General features: G+C 45.5%; 1 protein-coding gene across 2 annotated transcripts in view; it reads left to right on the forward strand.

Annotated features, from left to right (window-relative positions):
* The window catches only part of LOC126266957 (uncharacterized), a 1,160,365-nt gene that overhangs the window by 159,087 nt on the left and 977,563 nt on the right, over nt 1-23,715 (forward strand). Inside the window, exon 1 of one of the 2 annotated variants that reach the window (XM_049971676.1) lies at nt 6,947-7,075. The exons of the other annotated variant lie outside the window; for it this stretch is intronic. The gene's annotated coding sequence lies outside the window, so the exon portion shown is untranslated. Of the gene's footprint in view, nt 1-6,946; nt 7,076-23,715 lie in introns of those variants that run through there. 2 annotated transcript variants of the gene reach the window in all.

Here is a 23,715-nt window from a genome sequence, read left to right on the forward strand (position 1 = left end):
CTTCGCAAGAGGAGGCAAAATTTGCGAGTACACTACCTTGCAATACGAGTGAAATAGCCAGAAGGGAAGGTTGGTTGGGGGGGGGGGGGGGTGAGAAGGAGGGGGGACTAAACAGCATGATCATCGGTCCCATCGAATTAGGGAAACATGGAAAAGGATGCCGGCCGTGCCCTTTCTGTAGGAACCATCCCGGCATTTGCCTGAACCGATTTAGGGAAATCACGGGAATCCTAAATCAGGACGGCTGGACGCGGGTTTGAACAGTCGTCCTCCCGAATGCGAGTCCAGTGTGTAACAACTGCGCCACCTCACTCGATTGAAGGGAAGGAGTAAACGAAATGAAACTTCACGATTTGAGACGGTATGTAATGTTATTTCAGTCATTACAAAATCGAGTTGCATTTACAAAATTGTCGGCAGTATGGTCCCATTTTTCAGTAAGACGTTACTCCCGCTGTGGCATCGATGCATGCACTGAGTTGGAAAAAGTGTCATAAAACCCTTGCAGCCTCTCCTCAGGAGCAAAGATGGGGAAACTGGATGGTGGAGAGACTACATAGAGGGGCTACACGAGGAAAATTATGTTGAAAACCCTGTTGCAGGAATATGTAGATGGGCTGTCAAGGAGTTATGGTTCAAATGGCTCTGAGCACTATGGGACTTAACATCTGTGGTCATCAGTCCCCTAGAACTTAGAACTACTTAAACCTAACTAACCTAAGGACATCACACCCAGCCATGCCCGAGGCAGGATTCGAGCCTGCGACCGTAGCAGTCACGCGGTTCCGGACTGAGCGCCTTAACCGCGAGACCACCGCGCCCGGCAAGGAGTTATGTTGACGGCAACGATACAGAAAGAGAAGACGAAATAGATGAAGATGAAGTGGGAGATATGACACTGCGAGAAAAATCTGACAGAGCTCTGAAGGATCTACATCGAAAGAAGGCCCCTACAGTAGACGACATTGTCTCAGAGCTTCTGATATCCTTAGGATAGCCAGCCATAAAGCGTTTCACCTTGTGTGCAAAATGTATGAGGTGGACCTTGTGTACAAGATGTATGAGGCAGATGAAATACACTCAGACTTAGGGAAGAGTTTAGTAACTTCAATTCCAAATAAAGCAGATGTTGACAGGTGTGAAATTATCACCAGTTTAATAATTCATGGTTGTAAAATACTGACACGAATTATTTGCAGAAGAATGGAAAATGTGGTAGAAGCCGTCCTCTGAGGAGATCATTTTGATTTCCGATAACATGTTCGAATATGCGAGGCAATACTGACCCTACAACTACTCTTAGCAAACAGGTTAAAGAAATGTAAACTTGTATTTATAGCATTTGGGGTCTTAGAGAAAGCTTTTGACAATATTGAGTTGAATATTCTCTTTAATATTGTGAAGGTAGCACGACTGAAATACAGAGAGCGAGAATTGTTCACAACTTGTACAGAAACCAGACGGCAGTTTTAAGAGTCGAACAGCATGAGAGGGGAGCAGTGACTGAGAAGGGAGTGAGACAGGGTTGTGGCCTATCCTCGATGTTATTCAATCTATACATTGAGGAAACAGAAAAGTAAACCAAAGAAAAAATTTTGAGTACGAATTAAAATTCATCGAGAAGAAATAAAAATTTGAGCTCTGCCGATGACATTTTAATTAAGTCAGAGACAGCAGAGGACTTGGAAGAGCAGTTGAAACGAATAGACAGTGTCTTGAAAGGAGGATACACAGTAAGATAACCATTCAAAAAAGAAAAACAAGGGCAATGGAATGCGGTCGAATCAAATGAGGCGATGTTGAGGAAATCAGATTAGCAAATGGGACACTTAAAAGTCGTAGGTGAGTTTTGCTGTTTGGCCAGTAAAATAACTTATAATAGCCGCAGTGGAAATGATATAAAATGTAGAATGTCAATGGCAAGAAAAGAAAAGAAAATTTGTCAACATCTAATGTAAGTCTAAGATTTAGAAATTTTTTCTAATGGTATTTGTATGGAATGTAGCGATGTACGGAAGTGAAACGTGAACGAGAAGTAGTTGCGACAAGAATAGATTGTAAGCTTTTGAAAGGTGATGCTACGGAAGAATGCTTAAGATCAGTTCGCTTAATTAATTAGGAGGTGCTGAAAGTAACTGGAAAGAAAAATTTGTGGCACGACTTGACTAAAAGAACAGATCGGTAGAAAGGACACATTCTGAGACGTCACGGAATTAACAGTTTAGCAGTAGAGGGCAGTGTGTGTGTGTGTGTGTGTGTGTGTGTGTGTGTGTGTGTGTGTGTGTGATGGAGGGGTGGAGGGGGGGGGGGGGGGACATAGAGGGAGAGCAAGACGTGAAAACGGTGAGCAATTTCAAATAAGAGTAGGACGGAAAGTTATTCGGTGATGAAGAGGCCAGACAGAGAACCAAGAAACACACATAACAGCTGCTTAGTAATAGCAAGCAATACCTAAAATGTAATAAGCTGCATCAAACCTGTAGCAACAAGGTACGGTCCCCTTAAAGAATACAGCTTTGGAAAAATGGTTTCTGTGTCTTCGCCAAGTTCCAAGACAGAAATGACGGAGTATGTCAGACATACTTTAAACAAAGTCCTATCTTCTTAACCATGCACTTACACCATTGAGCACATTCTCTGCGACTGAATGTCGCAGTGTTAGGTTACCAGCTTCCGCCTGTCAGTGCAACGTAGATATGGCTTTTCCGAAAGGTGCGTGACTGCGTTTAACTGTTTTGCACAAAAACTTCGGAGTGTGTCACGAAACTTTGATCCATACAGATGTCTAAATAATACAGGGTGATATTACCAAATGGGGCAAAATTGTAGGATACCTAGGATAATAAGTAGCGAAAAAGGTCCATCGGATTTATTGCAAGAAATGCGTTCCGATGGCGGTACACCCACTTGAAAGTGAAGATAAAATATCTTTGACAGTGTAGGGTTTGATGACTGATGTCACACAAGAGAACGTAGCAGGCATGTGAAAATGGTTTGTTGTATTACTGTTTTCGTTCCATACTCAAGTGTGCAGCAGCGTTGTCCACGACGGCTGCACGCTCACACATTGGTACTGGGCGGCCTCTGCTTGTTTGTTCTTCACGAGTCACTCTGGTGTGGGCACCTCTCATGCTCTGAAGCGTTAAGAAACGATGGCCCATTGTAGCAGCAAGGATCAGGCCGACACGATCTTTATATACAAGCAGGCAACTGGCTGTGTGCTGGCGGAGCACGAATGTGCCGGCAAAAATATTCCCACCAACAACAGCCACATCACGAACTGTTGGCAACAGTGTTTTCTCATTTGCGAGAGACAGTCTCATTTATGGGAGTGAAAAGCAGGTGCATCTGCGATGTACAGGAGCCTTGGAGGAGCAGATGGTGAAGTTTTGAAAATGTTGAAAACTGTAGGGTTTGATCCCGCTTATCAACACCAGGCAGGTGGCCTACCAGATACGACAAGCCCGACAACGGTGTGGGACGTTCTCTACGACAGATGTTACTATTCATATCACTTACGACGTGCTGAAGCCTTATTAACTAGAGCCTTGCCTCCTAAGCGACGGTTCAACGTATAGGTCACCACTGTGTTGTGATTTCTATCATCCGTCCTATTCATAGATGAGGTTACCTTCGCAACATGCACTTGTGGACTACGGAGATACCTAATGGTGTGGTGGCAGCAAGCCAGGAGCAGCAGTTGAGCCTCAGTGTGTGGAGGGGGATTACTGGCGGCTATCTTGTGGAACTAGTTATCCTGCCACAGTGTCTCACGGGCGAGACGTATCTGCATTTCCTGAAGCTGAGCCTGCCTTCGGTGGTACGAAAGGTAATGGAGCTCTAGCTCACTGAACTGCATTCCCGTCGGGAAGCATCTTGACATCTACGCTAGCTAGACGAGAAGGTCCTGTTGCTGGTCCTCGATTCATTATAGCCTCACATGTGGGGTCATCTGAAAGCCGTCACGTATGCGGAGATAGTCCCGGACATGTAGACACTGGAACAATTTGTTCATGCTGCTTGTGGTGTCGTTCAGTTAAAGGATGATGTATTTGAATGTGTTCGTCAATCGTTCCTGTGTCATGTTCGCACAATGCTTAGAGGTCCGCGGGGCCACTTCGAACACTTTGTCCAAGAGTGGTCTTACCATAGCATCTCGAGCACTGCATCATACTGTACAGGCGTCATGAGTTAATGGAGACTCTGTAGCATTGACACCTTGCATTTGTGGCCTCAGATCCATATGACATTTTCTGCTCCCTATCCTCTCAGGCTTTTGTTTCCTGCATTATGTCTCCATTTAATCAAATCATCATATACATATGTGTAATACGGGGCACATTACTTTTCAGCGTGCGCTGTAAATATTCATTATCATTTTGTAAGTACACTCCTGGAAATGGAAAAAAGAACACATTGACACCGGTGTGTCAGACCCACCATACTTGCTCCAGACACTGCGAGAGGGCTGTACAAGCAATGATCACACGCACGGCACAGCGGACACACCAGGAACCGCGGTGTTGGCCGTCGATTGGCGCTAGCTGCGCAGCATTTGTGCACCGCCGCCGTCAGTGTCAGCCAGTTTGCCGTGGCATACGGAGCTCCATCGCAGTCTCTAACACTGGTAGCATGCCGCGACAGTGTGGACGTGAACCGTATGTGCAGTTGACGGACTTTGAGCGAGGGCGTATAGTGGGCATGCGGGAGGCCGGGTGGACGTACCGCCGAATTGCTCAACACGTGGGGCGTGAGGTCTCCACAGTACATCGATGTTGTCGCCAGTGGTCGGCGGAAGGTGCACGTCCCGTCGACCTGGGACCGGACCGCAGCGACGCACGGATGCACGACAAGACCGTAGGATCCTACGCAGTGCCGTACGGGACCTCACCGCCACTTCCCAGCAAATTAGGGACACTGCTGCTCCTGGGGTATCGGCGAGGACCATTCGCAACCGTCTCCATGAAGCTGGGCTACGGTCCCGCACACCGTTAGGCCGTCTTCCGCTCACGCCCCAACATCGTGCAGCCCGCCTCCAGTGGTGTCGCGACAGGCGTGAATGGAGGGACGAATGGAGACGTGTCGTCTTCAGCGATGAGAGTCGCTTCTGCCTTGGTGCCAATGATGGTCGTATGCGTGTTTGGCGCCGTGCAGGTGAGCGCCACAATCAGGACTGCATACGACCGAGGCACACAGGGCCAACACCCGGCATCATGGTGTGGGGAGCGATCTCCTACACTGGCCGTACACGTCTGGTGATCGTCGAGGGGACACTGAATAGTGCACGGTACATCCAAACCGTCATCGAACCCATCGTTTTACCATTCCTAGACCGGCAAGGGAACTTGCTGTTCCAACAGGACAGTGCACGTCCGCATGTATCCCGTGCCACCCAACGTGCTCTAGAAGGTGTAAGTCAACTACCCTGGCCAGCAAGATCTCCGGATCTGTCCCCCATTGAGCATGTTTGTGACTGGATGAAGCGTCGTCTCACACGGTCTGCACGTCCAGCACGAACGCTGGTCCAACTGAGGTGCCAGGTGGAAATGGCATGGCAAGCCGTTCCACAGGACTACATCCAGCATCTCTACGATCGGCTCCATGGGAGAATAGCAGCCTGCATTGCTGCGAAAGGTGGATATACACTGTACTAGTGCCGACATTGTGCATGCTCTGTTGCCTGTGTCTATGTGTCTGTGGTTCTGTCAGTGTGATCATGTGATGTATCTGACCCCAGGAATGTGTCAGTAAAGTTTCCCCTTCCTGGGACAATGAATTCACGGTGTTCTTATTTCAATTTCCAGGAGTGTAGTTTAAGTAAGTTAGCAGCTGCATCGGCGGGCAAATATCTATTTTACTTGTCGGTAATTAGAGCGATGGTAAAAATCTGGGACTGTGGTGGCTTTGTTATTCCTTCTTAGTGAAAACGAGAGTATGAAGAGCTTGGTAATTTGGTCAGCTTCAATGTGTACACGACCTAAGGTGGAGGAGGTCCAAAACTTTTATGACGGGGAGTTACTATGTGTAAACAGGGAGCCGCGCGGGATTAGCCGAGCGGTCTCAGGCGCTGCAGTCATGGACTGTACGGCTGGTCCCGGCGGAGGTTCGAGTCCTCCCTCGGGCATTTGTGTGTGTGTGTGTTTGTCCTTTAGGTTAAGTAGTGTGTAAGCTTAGGAACTGATGACCTTAGCGGTTAAGTGCCATAAGATTTCACACACATTTGAACTTTTTTATGTAAACAGTGACATTTCCTTGCAATGTGAATGGTTATAGTAAATTCGATTCAAATGGGTAATTTAAGTGTGTTCGGTAATGTTAATTAAGTTGCACAAATATTAATTCACAAAACAGAATCAGTTAGTGCTTCATTTATCGGAATAAAATTTTATTAGAAATCATCTGCAAAAGTTTAACAAAAGGAAAATAAAACATCTGAAAATTATGAGAAGTGGAATAGCGGTGGCGCGGTTTATCAGTGCTACGGGCCTCTTTGGCTGCTACGTCTCTGTTCTGTCAGCAAATTACGAGTGAATACGAGCGCTCTGCCTTGCTGGGCCGCTATTAAGAGGCGTTGACTCACCTCTTGTACCTCGTAGTTTATCGTACTGGTAAGTAGTTTCGTAATATTTGTTTTCGTGGTACCATACTGCTCAGGTCGGCTAGAAACGCTAATCAGCGTTGCAGAATTGTCTGGAATACTTAGCTTCCTATAAATACAATTATCGGTAAAATTCACTGCGGATGTCATTATCAAAGTCAGTAAATTGTTCAGGTGATGTAACTCATTACTATGGATGTCCCTGCTACATTAAACTAACTTGGAGAACAAACCTCGAAGTCAGGCTGACGTCACTATGTATCTCTCTCTCTCTCTCTCTCTCTCTCTCTCTCTCTCTCTCTCTCTCTCTCTGAGGTTGACTTTCGTTTCCTTGTGTTGCAGGTGAGTCACGAGCTGTCACGGGGCGAGGCAGATTGTCGCCTGTGCGCAGTGCGTTGCTTGGCAACAGTAGCTGACGTCATCGCGATCTGTGTTAGCGACGCTCCTCTGTTGCAGTCCACACATCAGCCGTAACAGGTCAGTACATCACACTAGACTTCTTTAAAGCGTCTGCTCATCGACTCTCCTACTAACATTACAGCCGAAGAGTACAACCTTTGTGAGATAGAACTTCATAGTTTGCAAGTTGGAGGTGAAAAGGAATTTGCAGTACTGCTGTTGGCTTTGTCCAGTGACGTAACCGTAATGGCTTTTGTGATGTTACTTCTTGGTGTGCATTTTTAGTATTAGTAGAGTTATTAACCCATGGTTACATTTTATTACAAGAGAAATTGGACTTACACTTCTCTAGAACTTTGTTCGTCATATTTTCGTTACACCGAAACATTTTTAAAACAATCGTTGCAGGATTCGAGGAAGAAAATACAATTTTTTCTGTTTCAGAGGTAGCTCTTTAGATTTATCAAGCCATTTTAGAGCCAACTACGGAGTTGGTTGCCCGTCCGAGCACTGTAGTTGGTTATAGTGTTGCCTTAGAAGGTAACGCTGATAGTGAAATTTCGTAAATGCAACTCATTGTTCTGAAATAAAAATACGATGACGGGCATTGAAATTTCTTGAGGAAATAGAATGTTATCGTAGATAATTCTAAATGCATCAAGTATGTTTGCCATGTAAAGTTCCCTGAGGTTTGAGGAAAAAAGTATTTGTGGCCAGTTTATGTGACGTAGTAGTAGAAACCGAGCGGGGCGATTTGTTTCTCGCGATTCTTGGTTTGAGAAATTAAGATTCACTGTGAAAAGTATTTACTTTTGCTGTTTGAAGCTTTGAATATGGTACTCCATGCGTAAAACTGGGGCAGACAGAAGGAAGTTTTCTTTTTGTAGAGTAGTACCTTCTGAATTGACTGTGAAAAGGGGGGCGGGGGGGGGGGGTATTGGGTGTATCGAAATCGCCACATTTCAGTTTGCTATAGGGAAGACATGATGTTGTGGGACTACTTTCGCTTCAGGAGCTAAAATTTGCGTGGTTAAGAAGTGTAAGTAGGTCACTTATAATGTAGGATTGGTGGGCAAGCTATGCAGGATCAGACGGAATTGGGTATCAAGTTTTAGAAGTGAATTGCTTACTTGAATTTAGAAACAAAGAAAGCGGGACCTACATCACTACTACTGCTACTACTACTACCACTACTACTACTACACTGGGAGGCTATAAAGAGTGCTCCTTTTTTTTATATTTGAGTACTGACTTGTTGTGTAGTGTCTGGGATCTTTTGTATTTATTTCCACAGATTGCCTTTATTTTCAGTATGTAGTGCCATGTGGAACTTCTCAAGTGCAATTGGTAACGTCTCTTGGTTGTATAATACCGTTCCCTAGTAATGGTTTTGAATTGTGTCATTTAATTGCTTTTGGGATTTTTGTAGCTGAATCGTGGAGTTAGTTTAATAGTGTACCTCAACCCTTTTGCGGAATACGACACTATGGAAAGTAATTCATTTTTAATAAGCTGTAAACCTTAAGTGTCGCAATCTTCACTCGAGCTATATAATTAAAGTTTATTGCGCAACACACACACACACACACACACACACACACACACACGCACACACACACACACTGCATGACAAAACATTTGTTGATTCGTACTATCTTTCTGGCCTATTGGAGCTGTAAAGCTTGTATTTACGATACTCTGTTCGTTTTCTTCCACATAAACGTTTCTTTTAGGAACCTTTGACTGTTAGTCGTAGTGATAACTCGAAAGTTTTTTTTTTCTCACAAGAAAACTCGTAATGCTGCTTCGTTTACGGTTCTAAATGCGATAAAAGATATGACGTTATAAATGCCGTATTGTTTGCTTGGTGTGTCGCTTACACGCCATGTACGTTGCGCCACAGTTCAAACAAGGTTCTCTGTATCGCAGTGTCAACGCATTTCCTCGTTCAGCTACCGCGTGATGCCTCGCAGCTCTATCGCGCGTTATCGCGGCTTGTGCAAGCAACACGACTCAACTGCAGTTTCACCTTACTGGTCGCTACAGGCCACTCTCTTCCTTTACAGCTCCTGCAGATCGACACTTCGATTAACATTACGGCGAAAGATTACAAGGTATCACTTAAACAAGTTTCGTGAGACGGAACGTCAAGGTTTTTATAAGTTCCGTATGGTACCGGACGTTGCCTCCCTGTAATTCTGAAAATATGACGTCAAAATATACATATACTTGTATGTACTTCCAATGTATTGTACGGTGCATGGCGAAGGGGACTTTGTACCAGCAGTAGCAATTTTCTGTCCTGTTCCATTCTCCTGCTGAGCGGGTACGTGGGTATGTTTCTCTTATCGTAATCTCATAATCCCTTCAAGGGATGTATGATAGCGGCAATGGAAACTCTTCCTTAAAAACATTTCATCTAAATTTATCCAACGCAGTTTGGCGAGAACTTCGTTGCCATTCTTCTAGAGTTTCCCAATTAAATAAGAAACTAAACTCCTTCCGAACAGGCCATGAAGGTCCAACGGTACCTACCGGCCGCCGTGCCATCCTCAGCCCACAGGCGTCACTGGATGCGGATATGCGGTCAGCACACCGCTCTCCCAGCCGTATGTCAGTTTCCGAGACCGTAGCCGCTACTTATCGATCAAGTAGCTCCTCAGTTTGCCTCACAAGGACAGAGTGCACCCCGCTTGCCAACAGCGCTTGGAAGACCGGACGGTCACCCATCCAAGTGCTAGCCCAGCCCGACAGGGCTTACATTCGGTGATCTGACGGGAACCGGCGTTAGTACTGCTGCAAGGCCGTTGGCATTTCCTATTTAAATGCTCAGAGCATTTTTGTCAAGTTTTTGTATGTGCTGTACCGACCGGTTTCGACTGAAGCAGAGCGTCTACTAATTCGTTCAGTATCTTTTGTCATGCCAACTTCTACCCACCCCAGACGCCTATAAACCTTCCACTTGCCTTCCTTAACTTCAATGTCACGTGTTTTCATTTCATATCGCTAAAATTACTCGCAAATATACTCCCTGACAAAAAACGTGAAAAATCCAGTAGACGCCATTAGATTTCAGTGCAGCTTCGTATACATACCCACCATTGACAAGTATGTAATGATTTGGCCCGCCCGGTTGGCCGTGCGGTCTAACGCACGGCTTTCTGGGCGGGAAGGAGCGCCTGATCCCCGGCACGAATCCGCCCGGCGGATTTGTGTCGAGGTCCGGTGAACCGCCCAGTCTGTGGATGGTTTTTAGGCGGTGTTCCATCTGCCTCGGCGAATGCGGGCCGGTTCCCCTTATTCCGCCTCAGTTACACTATGTCGGCGATTGCTGCGCAAACAAGTTCTCCACTATAATTACTCTACCACGCAAACATATGGGTTACACTCGATTGGTGTGAGACGTTCCCTGGGGGTCCACCGAGGGGCCGAACCACACAATAACCCTGGGTTCGGTGTGGGGCGGTGGAGAGGTGAAGTGGACTGCGGCAGTCAAATGGTTCAAATGGCTCTGAGCACTATGGGACTTAACATCTATGGTCATTAGTCCCCTAAAACTTAGAACTACTTAAACCTAACGAACCTAAGGACAGCACACAACACCCAGTCATCACGAGGCAGAGAAAATCCCTGACCCCGCCGGGAATCGAACCCGGGAACCCAAGCGCGGGAAGCGAGAACGCCACCGCACGATCACGGACTGCGGCAGTCGTCGTGGGGTTTTGGACCACTGCGGCTGCGGGGAGGGGGGGGGGGGGACGGAGCCTCTCCGTCGTTTCTAGGTCCCCGGTTGACATACAATAGAATACTGTGCAATGATTTAGAGTTGCAGTTATCTGTGACAGGTAGAACGGTCAAAACAGTGCCTTAGTGTTGTCCTCTTTTAGCGTTGTTACCGGGTCTGGTAGAGTATATGTTGATCAGCCAGAACATTATGATCACCCACCTAATAGCTGATATGTCCACCTTTAGCACGGATAACGGCAACGACGCGTAGTGTCATGGAAGCAACGAGGCCTTGGTAGGTCGGTGGAGGAAGTTGGCATCACATCTGCACAAACAAGTTGCCTAATTCCCATAAATTCCTGGAAGGGGACGATGAGCTCTGACATCGTGTTCAATCATATCCCAGATGTGTTAGATAGGATTCACATTCGGTGATTGTGGGCCAGCACAGCCATTGGAACTCGCTACTGTGTTCCTCGTACCACTGCGTCACACTCCTGTCCTTGCAACGTGGCGCATTATCTTGCTGGAAAATGCCACTGCAATCGGGAAACATGATCGTGATGAAGGGGTGTAATTATCGTCATGAGGGAGTGTATGTGGTCTGCAACCAGTGTACGACACTCCTTGTCCGACATGGTGTCTTGCACGAGCTCCACTGGACCCATGTTAAGACCCCAGATCGTCATTGAGCCGCCGCCAGCTTGTCTCCATCCTACAGGACAAATGTCAAGGAGCCGTTTCCCTGGAAGACGATGGATTCGCGCCCTCGCATCGGCATGACGAAGGAGGTATCGGGATTAATCAGATCATGCAACGCTCTGCCGTTGCGCCAATGTTCAGTACCGATGCGCAAGTGACCATTCAATTCGTTGTTGCCGATGTCGTTGAGTTAACGTTGACACTTGCATGGGTCGTCGACTGTGGAGGCCCATTGTTAGGAGCGTTCGGTGCACTGTTTATTCAGACACACTTGTAGTCTGCCCAGCGTTAAACTCTAATGTTAGTTCCACCACAGTTTACTGCCTGTCCTGTTTTACCAGTCTGCGCAGCCTACGACGTCCGACATCTGTACTAAGGGGTGTCATCCCAACACCTCCCCCCCCCCCCCCCTCCACGTTTGGACGTGGTCTCACCTTGGTTTTGCCACGTGCTGAAGGCACTCACAACAGCGCGCCTCTTACACCTGACAAGTCGTGTAGTTTCCGAAATGCTCGTGCCGAGCCTTCTGGCCATCATAATCTGCCCTCGGTCGAACCATCCCCATCTACACTCTGACAGTACACTCACTGGCACCACATGCACCGCTCGTGTGTGTGACCAGGAGTCATTCCTCGCCAGGTGACGCAGCTGTCGCCTGATGTATTTATATCTGTTGTAGTTCAGTGGTCATAATGTTCCGGCTCATAAATGTATATGGGGTGTGAACCGCATTAGGTGTTGACTGATCATTGTGAAGGCGCCCCTTAGTCGTGTGAGACAGCATTATTAGCACGTTCCAGTGTTTGATAGGGGCCTTACTGCGGGTTGGCTGGTCGAATCGCACAATGTCCAGATTTGTAGGGCGTTCGGACGAGACGGTGGCCGGTAGTGAAATGCATGGGAATGTCAGAGCAGGCAGACTTTTCAAGGTTCTGGTCAGTCATGTCTGACCACCACACGAGAAGACCGCCACAGTGTGAGCCAAGCATATCGTAACCTCTTCATATCTGTGCCTGCCATGCGAGAACAAGTAAAGGACTTCCATACAGCATTCTGTGTCTTCCTGCACCACTGGTCGCAGACTAGTAGTACCCAGACTAGGGAATTACAGTTGCGCGCATGAGATTCTGTCAGCACCACCCACAAAAATGACTGTTTGGGGTGGAGCGTTGACTGGAAGCGTAAACTGCTGATGCATAACATATCGCTGTGTTCAGCTGTGATTCGCTGTTCTGCATCACCCCAGATGACCATCGTGGGCGACTATAGTGGCTTCCTGGGGAGAATCCCACTCTCCTGACGTTTTGGAGAGGCACAGTTGTCTTTCTCCTGGCGTCAACGTGTAGGCAGCCATCAGATATGGCATCAGGTCGGAGCTAATTCAGACTGAAGGAATCCTGACGGCATAACAGTATGTTACTGACATCCTGCATTTTCATGTGTCACCCCTCATGTGTCATTATCCTGGTACCATTTTTTTTAGCAGTGTTATGTTCGTCCACAGATGGCACATGCCTCTACGAACTGTGTGGATGGTGATGAGGTACTCCAGCGACCAGCAAGATACACGGAACTGTCCTCGACAGAACGTGTGGGACCAGGTCAGCGGTGAACTACGTCCCAGTGCCAGCATCCAGGATACTGGAGACCATTTGCAACAGTTGTTGGCAGTTGTGGTATGCGTCCAGGCGAGAGCGGGGTGCAACAGCATTCTGATGTTTGCATCCTCAATGAAAAGTTCTTTGTAAATTTGACTCGATTTTGTAATCACTGAAATAACGTCATGTACACTCACAACCCGTGAAGTTTCGTTTCCTCCTCCCCTTCTGAGTGCTTCATTTTTTTAGTTACACAGTGTATTTACACGATGTAATGTGCTCAAGATGTTGACCACTACTCTTTTACTCCGACAGTATCTGGTTATTCCTCTTTGTTACAGGCAGTATTTTTCGCTTATTCACATTTAAAGAGAGCTACCATTCATTATGCCAAGTCTTCTGCATTTCTTTAGTATCGAGTAATGACGATATTGTCCTATAGACATGAGCATTGTTAATAAACAATCTGGTAACTCTGCTGATCCTGTCTGAAAAACTGTTGACATGTAATATTGAACATTAGAGATCCTGTGATGCAAGAAGAAATGCTAGTACGTGAAGAATGGGAAGTAGACTGTGACATACACTTCAGTCGTTCACACACTACTGAGCTATATGTAGATGTGTTGAACAGTGTATCATGTGTAAGTGATTAAGACTGCATACAGGTGACATGTGTTATGGCGCATTTGGGGCAAGTGAATCCTATGTTAATTGTGAGATACAACGATGAAAAGCCACAAACAGAGTGGATACGTGAAAACTGGCACCAGTGCACATTGTTGATGTCTGAAAGCATAATAACAGCACATCAGAAAAATGAGCAAAAAAAATGGGTTGTCATTTCTGATGTTTTCCCATGTACAAGAGACAATATCAGATGGTGATCACTATCAGTAATGTGCTGAATAGCAAGATGTTCTTTTCTGTGATGGCAGGTGGCGTGCTGAGTGCCAAGATGTGTTTTGTTATGGTGCAAGGTGGCATGTGTTGTTGTGGTGGCAAGTGGCATGTATTCTACTGTGGTGGCAGGTGGCATGCCGAGTGGCAAGATGTGTCCTATTGTGATTGCAGCTGGCATACTGAGTCGCAAGATGTGTTTTATTGTGGTGACAGGTGGCAAGCTGGGTGACAGGTGGCATGCTGAGTGGCAGGTGGCATGTGTTCTACTGTGGTGGCAGCCGGCATGTGTTCTACTGTGGTGGCAGCCGGCATGTGTTCTACTGTGGTGGCAGGTGGTATGTGTTCCTCTGTGGTGGCAGGTAGCATGTGTCCTGTTGTGGTGACAGGTGGCGTGCTGAGTAGGAAGCTGTGTCCTGTTGTAGTGGCAGGTGGCATACTGAGTGACAAGGTGTGTCCTGCCATGGTGGTGGCACATGTTTCACATGCGTCCAGGCTGCTACAGTTTTCCAGTTGATGGAGATCGCCCACTGGCTGAGACACGGTAAAAAGTACCTTTGTTGTCACGTCCTTAGAGTTTCACAGCATCGTTTGAAGTTCTCCTACACAGCGGCAGTGGGAATATTCGCTGTCCTGGTGTGTGAGACAATTTACGTGGCTCACTGGTCTAAAGATTAACAAAGGAGCGGTTATCGCTGGAAGTGGATTCATTCTCAGAATGCTACTCTTCTAAAATCAGTCTTGATAAGGATCACCATCCTTCTTTGAAACGTGGCACGGGTTTCAAATTGTCAGTGATCCTAAACACATGCTTCAAGTCCTGTAGCCATCTAAATGTATTTAGAAACTTTCGGAGACTCGATCACGAACTTTGTAAAGGTACAACTCTAACACTTATTACACTGCTTCCTCCTGGTTACTACCAATTTTCGACGATGATCTCTCTGAGGGACGCGCCCGGATTCGGTTCCTGGCGGGGTCAGGGAGTTTCTCTGCCTCGTGATGGCTGGGTGTTGTATGATGTCCTTAAGTTAGTTAGGTTTAATTAGTTCTAAGTTCTAGGGGACTGATGACCATAGCTGTTAAATCCCACAGTGCTCAGAGCCATTTTAACCATTTTTCTCTAAGGGTAAAAAGCCAAACAGGTCGAATCAGATCAGCAGACGCACAAGAAACACCTCACTTCAAGTTTCTGTAGAAACAAATGTAATAATTGCAAGACACTCTTCCATAAAATCTCACTAAAAATTTAACTAACGAGGCCATAATCTGATAGCAGCATTTTCCTACCAAACTCATGTGCACACTCGAAAAAACAAACCTGTCTACCAAATGTAGAAAATCACTGAGCACGGAGTACATCCTTACCAACTCACCTGGTCTTCGTTACTGGAAGGAGTACTTCGTGGATCACTAACCTGTGAGGCTACAAATCAGTAATACTCTCGAAGTAGAACCTCTATTGTGCCGTAGAGCCCACGACTCGAACGCACAAGACCGATGACCTCGATGTCTGGTCTCCTACCCCAAAACAAAAAACCAACCAACCAACCTAACACACAGGGGGTTCGCCAGCCCATTCCCTGATATCGCGGTACAATGTTTAAACATTATAGTGTTTCAGCCAGTTCGCCACTAAAGCAGAACGCAAGCGAGAACTCTCATTGGCCATTTCCTTTTCCCACGAATACCAATCCTGTAGTAACTTCTCTGAAGTTCTCCCAACAGATTCTGGAAAACGCTTTTTTTATTTTTAATTGACTGTTACGTCAGTATCCCCCAATCCCGGCTGTTGAGAATTGCTTTGTAATTGACAGCTACAAAGAAAGTAGTGCAGTGACGCTCACGAGGATGGCATTGCGCCCTTCAGCCGATCCCATGAGACTTGTAGCCACAGCAAACACCCAAGGTGACAGACATTCACCCCGCTACTGCAACACTTCTCACTTGTTCTATGCAGAATGCTACAATTTCAAGCGGCTTTCTGTCCTCTAGAATCGTTTATAGCGCGCTGAATAGTTCAAATGGCTATGGGCACTATGGGACTTAACTTCTGAGGTCATCAGTCCCCTAGAACTTAGAACTACTTAAACCTAACTAACCTGAGGACATCACACTCATCCATGCCCAAGGCAGGATTCAAACCTGCGACCGTAGCGGTCGCGCGGTTCCAGACTGTAGCGCCTAGAACCGCTCGGCCACCCGGACGGCTATAGCACGCTGACATTTTGTTGGTTGTTAATTCTTACGTTGTATCTATTATTACTATTATCTATTATTACTACTGTTTGTTGTGTATTGTGTGATACAGAACAATACCAGAAAAATATTTCGTCTAATACTGTTCAGTCGAAAAGTTTGTCGTTGCTGACGCTGTATGAGGTTGGTCGAGAAAAATGGTTTACGCGTTGCGTCCTTCAACAGTCAAAAGTTATTCTTCATAGTGGTCCGAAGGTAACAACAAGACGCCAACCGTGAGAAGCGAAAGAAAGAACAGATAGGTGTTAACTGATCGCATCAAAACCTGTAAATCCAGTACTCTTTCCTCATTAAACCAGACATGAAATAGGAATTTACAAAGGATAAGAAGTATCTCAATAATGTACTCTTTATGATGTACTTATTCTTGTTGTTGTGGTTTTCAGTTCGAGGACTGGTTTGATGCAGCTCCCATGCTACTCTTTTCTGTGCGAGCCTCTTCTCTCTGAATAACTACTGCAACCTACATCATTCTGAATCTGCTTTCTACGTCTACATCTTCATCTACATCGATTCTCCGCAAGTCACACTTAAGTGCTAATTTTCTATTATTCCAGTCGCGAACAGCGCGCGGAAAAAACAACCATCTATATGTTTCCGTGCGAGCAGTCATTTCGCTTATTTTATTATGATGATCGTTTCTTCCTATCTAGGTCAACAAAATATTTTCGCATTCGGAGGAGAACGTTGGTGATCAAAATTTTCGTGAGAATATTCTGCCTTTGCTTCGGTGATGTCCGTCCCGAATCCTGCATCATGTCAATGACACTCTTTACCCTATTTCGCGATAATACAAAACGTACTGCTGTTCTCTGAATTTTCTCGGTGTATTCCGTTAATCCTATCTGGTAAGGACCCCAGACCGCTCATCAGTACTCCAAACGAAGACGGACAAGCGTAGTGTAGGCGGTCTCTTTAGTAGATCTGTTAAATTTCCCAAGTGTTCTACCAATAAAACATAGTCCTTAGTCTGTTTTCCCCACAATATTTTCTATGTGCTCTTCGGTTCAAATGGTTCAAATGGCTCTGAGCACTATGGGACTCAACTTCTGTGGTCATCAGTCCCCTAGAACTTAGAATTACTTAAACCTAACTAACCTAAGGACATCGCACACATCCATGCCCGATGCAGGATTCGAATCTGCAACCGTAGCAGTTGCACGGTTCCGGACTGCGCGCCTAGAACCGCGAGACCACCGCGGCCGGCTATGTGCTCTTTCCAATTTAACTTGTTAGTAATTGTAATTCTTAGGTATGTATTTGAATTTACGGCATTTAGATTCGACTAATTTATCGTATAACGGAAGTTTAGCGGATTCCTTTTAGCACTCATGTGGACGGCCTCACAGTTTTCATTATTTAGGGTCAGTTGTCAATTTTCTCACCATACATATATCTCTTCTAAATCGATTTGCAATTTGTTTTGGTATTCTGATGACTTTACTAGACGATAAACCACAGCATGATCTGCTAACAACCTAAGACGGCTGCTCAGGAACAGTAGAAGGCCTGCGACACTACCTTGGGGAACGCCAGAAATTACTTCTGTTTTACTCGATGACTTTCCGTCAATTCTACAAAGCTCTCTGACGGGGAATAGCGAATCCAGCTACATAACTGACACTATATTGCATAAGCACGCAATTTCACTTCAAGCCGCTCTCAGTAAGAGCTATCAACCGATCCTTTCTTTTGGTGAAATTATACCACAAATTTCATGTCTCCCCAATTCTCTTTGGTATCTCCACATTAGTTCCGTGGTGTACCTACCTAATTTTCGGCATTCCTCTGTTGCACCACATTTCAAAAGCATCTCTTCTCTTTTTGTCTAAACTGTTTATCGTCCATGTTACACTTCCATACATCGCTAAACTCTAGACAAATACCTATGGAAAAAGTTTATATTGCATGTTGACAAAACTTTTCTTCTCGTTGCAGCTCTACATTTTATATAATTTATAATTCGCCCATTGTAAATTATTTTACTGCCCAAACAGTGAAACTCATCTACTGCTTTAATTGTCTCGTTTCCGGATCTAAATCTCTCAGCATCATGTGATTTCATTCGATTATATTCCATTATCGTTGTATTGCTTTTGTTGATGTTCATCTCATATCCTCCTTTCAAGATTCTGCCCATTCCAAATGGTTCAAATGGCTCTGAGCACTGTGGGACATATGAGGTCATCAGTCCCCTAGAACTTAGAACAACGTAAATCTAACTAACCTAAGAACATCACACACATCCATGCCCGAGGCAGGATTCGAACCTGCGACCGTAGCAGTCGCGCTGTTCCGGACTGAAGCGCCTAGAACCGCTCGTCCATTCCGTTCAACTACTGTCTCTGACAGAACTACAGTGTCATTTCAGACCTTTCGTTTTCTCCTCCCTGGACTTTAATTCCTACTCCAAATTTTGCTCGTTCAGTGAACAGATTGAATAACATTGGGGGCAGGCTACAACCCTGTCTCACTCTCTTCTCAGTCACCGCTTCCTTTTCATGAACCCTCGGCTGTTATAACTGCCGTCTGGTTTCTGGACAAGTTGTAAACAGCCTTTCGCTCCCTGTGTATTACCGCCGCTGTCTTCAGAATTTCAACGACAATATTCGACTCAACACTGTCAAAAGCTTTCTCTGAATCTAAAGATGGTATAAACGTAGGTTTGCCTTTCTGTAACCTATCTTCTAAGATAAGTCGTAGGGTCAGTACTGCCGCACGTGTTCCTACGTTTGTCCGGGATACAGATTGGTCTTTCGCAAGGTCGGGTTCTACCAGTTTTTCCATTCTTACGTAAAGAATTCCTATTAGCATTTTTCAGTTCCTGACTGACTGTAACATGCGTAAAATAAGAAAAGATACGAACAGCCTGGGTCATTTCGTGCATAGTCGGATTGTCACGAACAAGAAGTGATCCGCGCTGCCAGTTAGTTGTGGGCTGTTCGTCTCGCCGGCCGCAGCGTGCTTGCGTGTCGCTGCCAGCCTGCGAGCACCGCAGACCAGCGACTTGTGGAAAAGTTATTTATCGCTCATTCTGCATGCAGACTATTTTTGTAACCTACGTCGGTTGTACTGCGTGTCGATTGTAGATTGTCGCTTGTTGTGAACACGCGACCTCCTGACAAATGTAGTTTCGTTGTTTTACCCAACTTCATTAATAAAACAGCTTAAATTCTTGTGGAATTTTGACTATGTCAGTTAATAGGCCGCCTAAGTCTGAATATCAGAGAGACGTGTTGTAGCAGTCCCTTCAGTTAGTAGAACCTCGTCAAGATATGATGTCTTGCTCATCACTGTGCTGTAAAAAACTACTTATAATAAAGTTAATACAATCATTTCGGGAGCATTAGGATTCAGCTGACATCCTCAAATGGGATATAGCTTTAGTATAAACGAGGACATCGCAGACACAGTGGTAACATTTGTAAGTGGAGTTCTCATTTTTGTTTTATTTTGTAGTATTTATTTCGCCTCTAGCTGCCCAGATATTCAGCCGGTTACATTGAGAGGCACCCACATGCCTTGCTCATACTGCGGCATCAAGCAGTCAGGCCTGCAAGATGAGTGGTCTGCCAAGCGAGTGGACTCATTCTTATTTATTGAGGAAAATGAACTGTAGTGCTCACAATTAAGTTACAAGTTATTCTCCTGTTTGAATATTACGCAACGGAAACGCAAACGCACATCTGACTATTAGTAATTTACACAACTCTGACTGTTTACTACGCACTGGCAATACCACATTTTCTTTCTTATTTAACGGCTTTGATCAACACGTCGCCATCGCACTGAATATGAATGGCGCACACATTATAAACTTTGAGTATCATGACAACATACTATTCGAAGGAAAAGGCCACCGATCTTTCTCTTTTCACTATCTTATTTATTCCGATAAATTCTATAACCTAACACACAAATTCTATAACCTACAACAATAACACATGAGAAATTCCGCCCTGTGGGCATGGCTTTCCATTGGTGATTCTCTATCTTATGGTCTCGTAATTATTTAACGCTGCAGTGCACTTTCTGGATAGGATGGTGGATCTTTTTCTATATCTCACACTTCGACTCTCACACCCATCATCACGAAAATGTCCTCTAGACCGAGTGGTACAAAAAGGAACACGCATTACCCACTGCCTCTGAAACTATATTTTTACTCTCCTATGGCAACCACACATACCTAAATTTCATGAAATACATCACACTGGCAACATACAATACAGAGAATAGTCACAACGTTATAATCACATCACTTTCAGCTTTCCCACTTCAATTAGTATTTATCCCAGTTTCACACGACACTGCCCCACTTCGTTACTTTTCTTTCCTACTACAAACTCTGGAGGATATATGCACGTCTTCCTGTGCAATGCAAGCCAAGTGGCGTTGCTGGATAGACGGCTGACTCACCTTGCTTCTCTCTCAAAGTATTATAGTTTGAATCAAGCGTCACACGGAAACATAACACGCAAACTAATATTAAGAACATATTCGTCACACACACGAGTCCTCAACTGATACAATGGACGAGTACTTCTCTTTATCCTTTGTCTCATACACAGATTGAGACTCACACAGTACTCACCACGTGGAAGTACTCGTTTCTAATTTCAAGTCCTGCACACGCCATTTCTTAATATTTCCAGCGTATAGTAGACACGCTAGTAATTCAGCTTAACTTAAGCACTCGGAAGTATTTCAACTTATTGCTACACGTGGTTTCATTGTGACCGTTGGTCACTTCCGAAGATTACTACGATCCCCTTAATATTACCTGCCTGACATTTAATTCTCCCCACAAAAGTTCCTGAAATAGAGAAATTATTATTCCAAACTACTCTTAAGTATTTCACATGCATACCATGTCACCACTCTTTTCTCTTTACGGAGCACACCTAAGACAGGTCTTACCAACACTAGATCCAGCGGCAGAGTGCCGAAACATGGCCGTTCTTCAGGTCATCTCGCACCTCTGTCGAGGTGGGGGCGGACCATGCTACCGTTTTGGTGAGCCACATTTCAGGCGCTCAAAGCTCAGGTACATTTCATCTCTTTGGTTCCACCAAAGGTGACCTAAGGACCGTCTCAAAGATGAGCATATATAGCACATTTTCGATGTCGGGCGGTACTGTACCCTTTCAACATTTTTATTTAATATGTCGCAACTACACACAATTTTTTATTTAATAGTGTATTTTCGATAGATTTCAGTAATTCTTAATTCTGCAGGATGATTATTCCCGCCGCGCACAAACTCTGTGGAGTGATCAAGAGAGAGTGGAACAAAACAGGTCTAATGAACTTAAGTCCGGAAATGTATGGTTTCCATGCTAGACACCATTCATTCACTCACGCTTTGTTACAGGAACTGTGGTCTAATATACGCTGTACCATGCAGCCACAGTTGCAATATGCATGGTCTCCTCCTAGAGGGTGGTACTGTTCCTCACACATCATGCCCTAGCGTCCTCTCCTGCCATAGTAATTGGTAACGTTGTGTCCGATTCACTTCTCTTCCTGATTCACCTTGTAGTGGATATGATACAGCGTTGTACACAACGGATTCGCATTGAATCGAGACATTGCCGACATGGTGTTTACTTACGGAAAGGCGGCTGGCAACGGACGGCGGGCAGCCTGATGTATCAGGAGACCTGCTCCCGCCGACAACAACCACAGCATTCAGTGTTTCGCCGTTTGTTTGAGACAGGGTCGTTTCAGGAAACAGGAAATCACGAAGGACGTACTTGACAATTTCGGACGCCATACTTGGAGGGACATGCGATTAACACTGTTGGAAGGCGACCGTCGTGTCAGTGTCAGGCAGATGTCCTGCCAGTACAGGGTAAGGCAGTCGACCGTGTGGAACATTCCCCATGACAATTGTAACTACCGGTATCACTTACAGCGTGTGCTATGCTTACTAGCGGCAGACTTTCCACATCGGGTGCAGTTTTGTCACTGGTTTCTTCACCAGACATTAACGATTCCGGGATTTGTGTCATCCATCCTATTCACAGATGAGGCCACCTTTACTCGGAGTGGTATCTTTAACTTTCATAACACTCATGAGTAGGATAGTATGCAGAACCCCGTCGTATGGTGACAGCGAATCATCAGCATCGGTGCAGCCGAAATCTGTGGGTCGGGATAATTGGCGACCGTGATTTAGGACCAGTCTTCCTTCCAGGTCGCGTAAAAGGCGGGAATTGTCGACGTTTCTTGCTGGTGACTTTGCCTCTCCTACTGGAAGAAGAGCCATTGGTGGTTCGTAGGATTATGTCGCTGCTACGTGATGGTGCTCCAGCTCACTTCGCCGTTAACGTCTGGACACATCTCAGTCGTGTCTTCCCTGGTCGATGGATCGGACGATGAGGTCCAGTTGCATGGCTGGCTCGTTCACTCAATCTCAAACCTTGCGATTTCTTGTTATGGGGCCACCTCAAAAGTAGCGCGTATGCAGAGCCCATTCTAGATGTGGAACGACTGGAGCAGCGTATTCATGCTGCCTGTTCGGATGCTGCCTGGCCGATGTGAACGTGTGAGACAGAACGTGCTGTGGCGCGTACACGCATGCGTTGAGGTACATAGAAACCATTTTCAACACGTACTATAACTGTGTCAACGTGGTACAGCGCGTATCAGGCCTCAGTCTCTGTAACAATACATGATTGAGTAAATGGTCTCTAGCATGGAAACCGTACATTTCCGAACATAAGCTCATTTAACCTTTTTTGTTCCGTATCGATCAATCCATAGATTTTGTACACGATGGAAAAAATCGCTCTGTATATTGTCTTTTCTTACAACACACACCTCTAAAGTGTGCTGATGATGTTAATAAATGGAAATCATTCTTGCTGGATTAGGTTTTATGGGGTTCATGACTGGAATCATATAAGTAATTGAGCAATTATTAACACTGTATACAAATAACCAAATATAAAGTGAGTGCATACGACTTCTCCTTCTTTTGTAGCACTTGCTGAAATGCACCTGATAAGTCAATCAAGTATTGCAGTTGCTGTGGCTTGGAAGTATCTTGCGATGTGGGCATGGATTTTTGGCTCTCTGTCAAAGGTTAGTCACACTTGTGGGAGGGTTCAAAAATGGTTCAAATGGCTCTGACCACTATGGGACTTAACATCTGAGGTCATCAGTCCCATAGAACGTAGAACTACTTAAACCCAACTAACCTAAGGACATCACACGCATCTATGCCCGAAGAAGGATTCGAATCTGCGACCATAGCAGTCGCGCGGTTCCGGAATGAAGCTCCTAGAACCGCTCGGGCACTTCGGCTGGCTTGCGGGTGAGGTGATTCCCAGTTGACGACTGCCTTCTGAACATCAGCCTGCTGACTGCCGTAGCTGGAACTACTGAGTAGAAGCTGATCAGCTGCTTCTCAACGGTGATTATGGCAGTACGGACGGGTTAAAACGTTGATTCTCTAGATATGTGTAGGGCAACACCTGTGTCTACCTGGCATTCTTATGCTTGATGTTATATGTGGTGTAACTACGA

This window comes from Schistocerca gregaria, chromosome 4, assembly GCF_023897955.1.
Source record: "Schistocerca gregaria isolate iqSchGreg1 chromosome 4, iqSchGreg1.2, whole genome shotgun sequence".
Classification (NCBI taxonomy): Eukaryota; Metazoa; Arthropoda; class Insecta; order Orthoptera; family Acrididae; genus Schistocerca; species Schistocerca gregaria.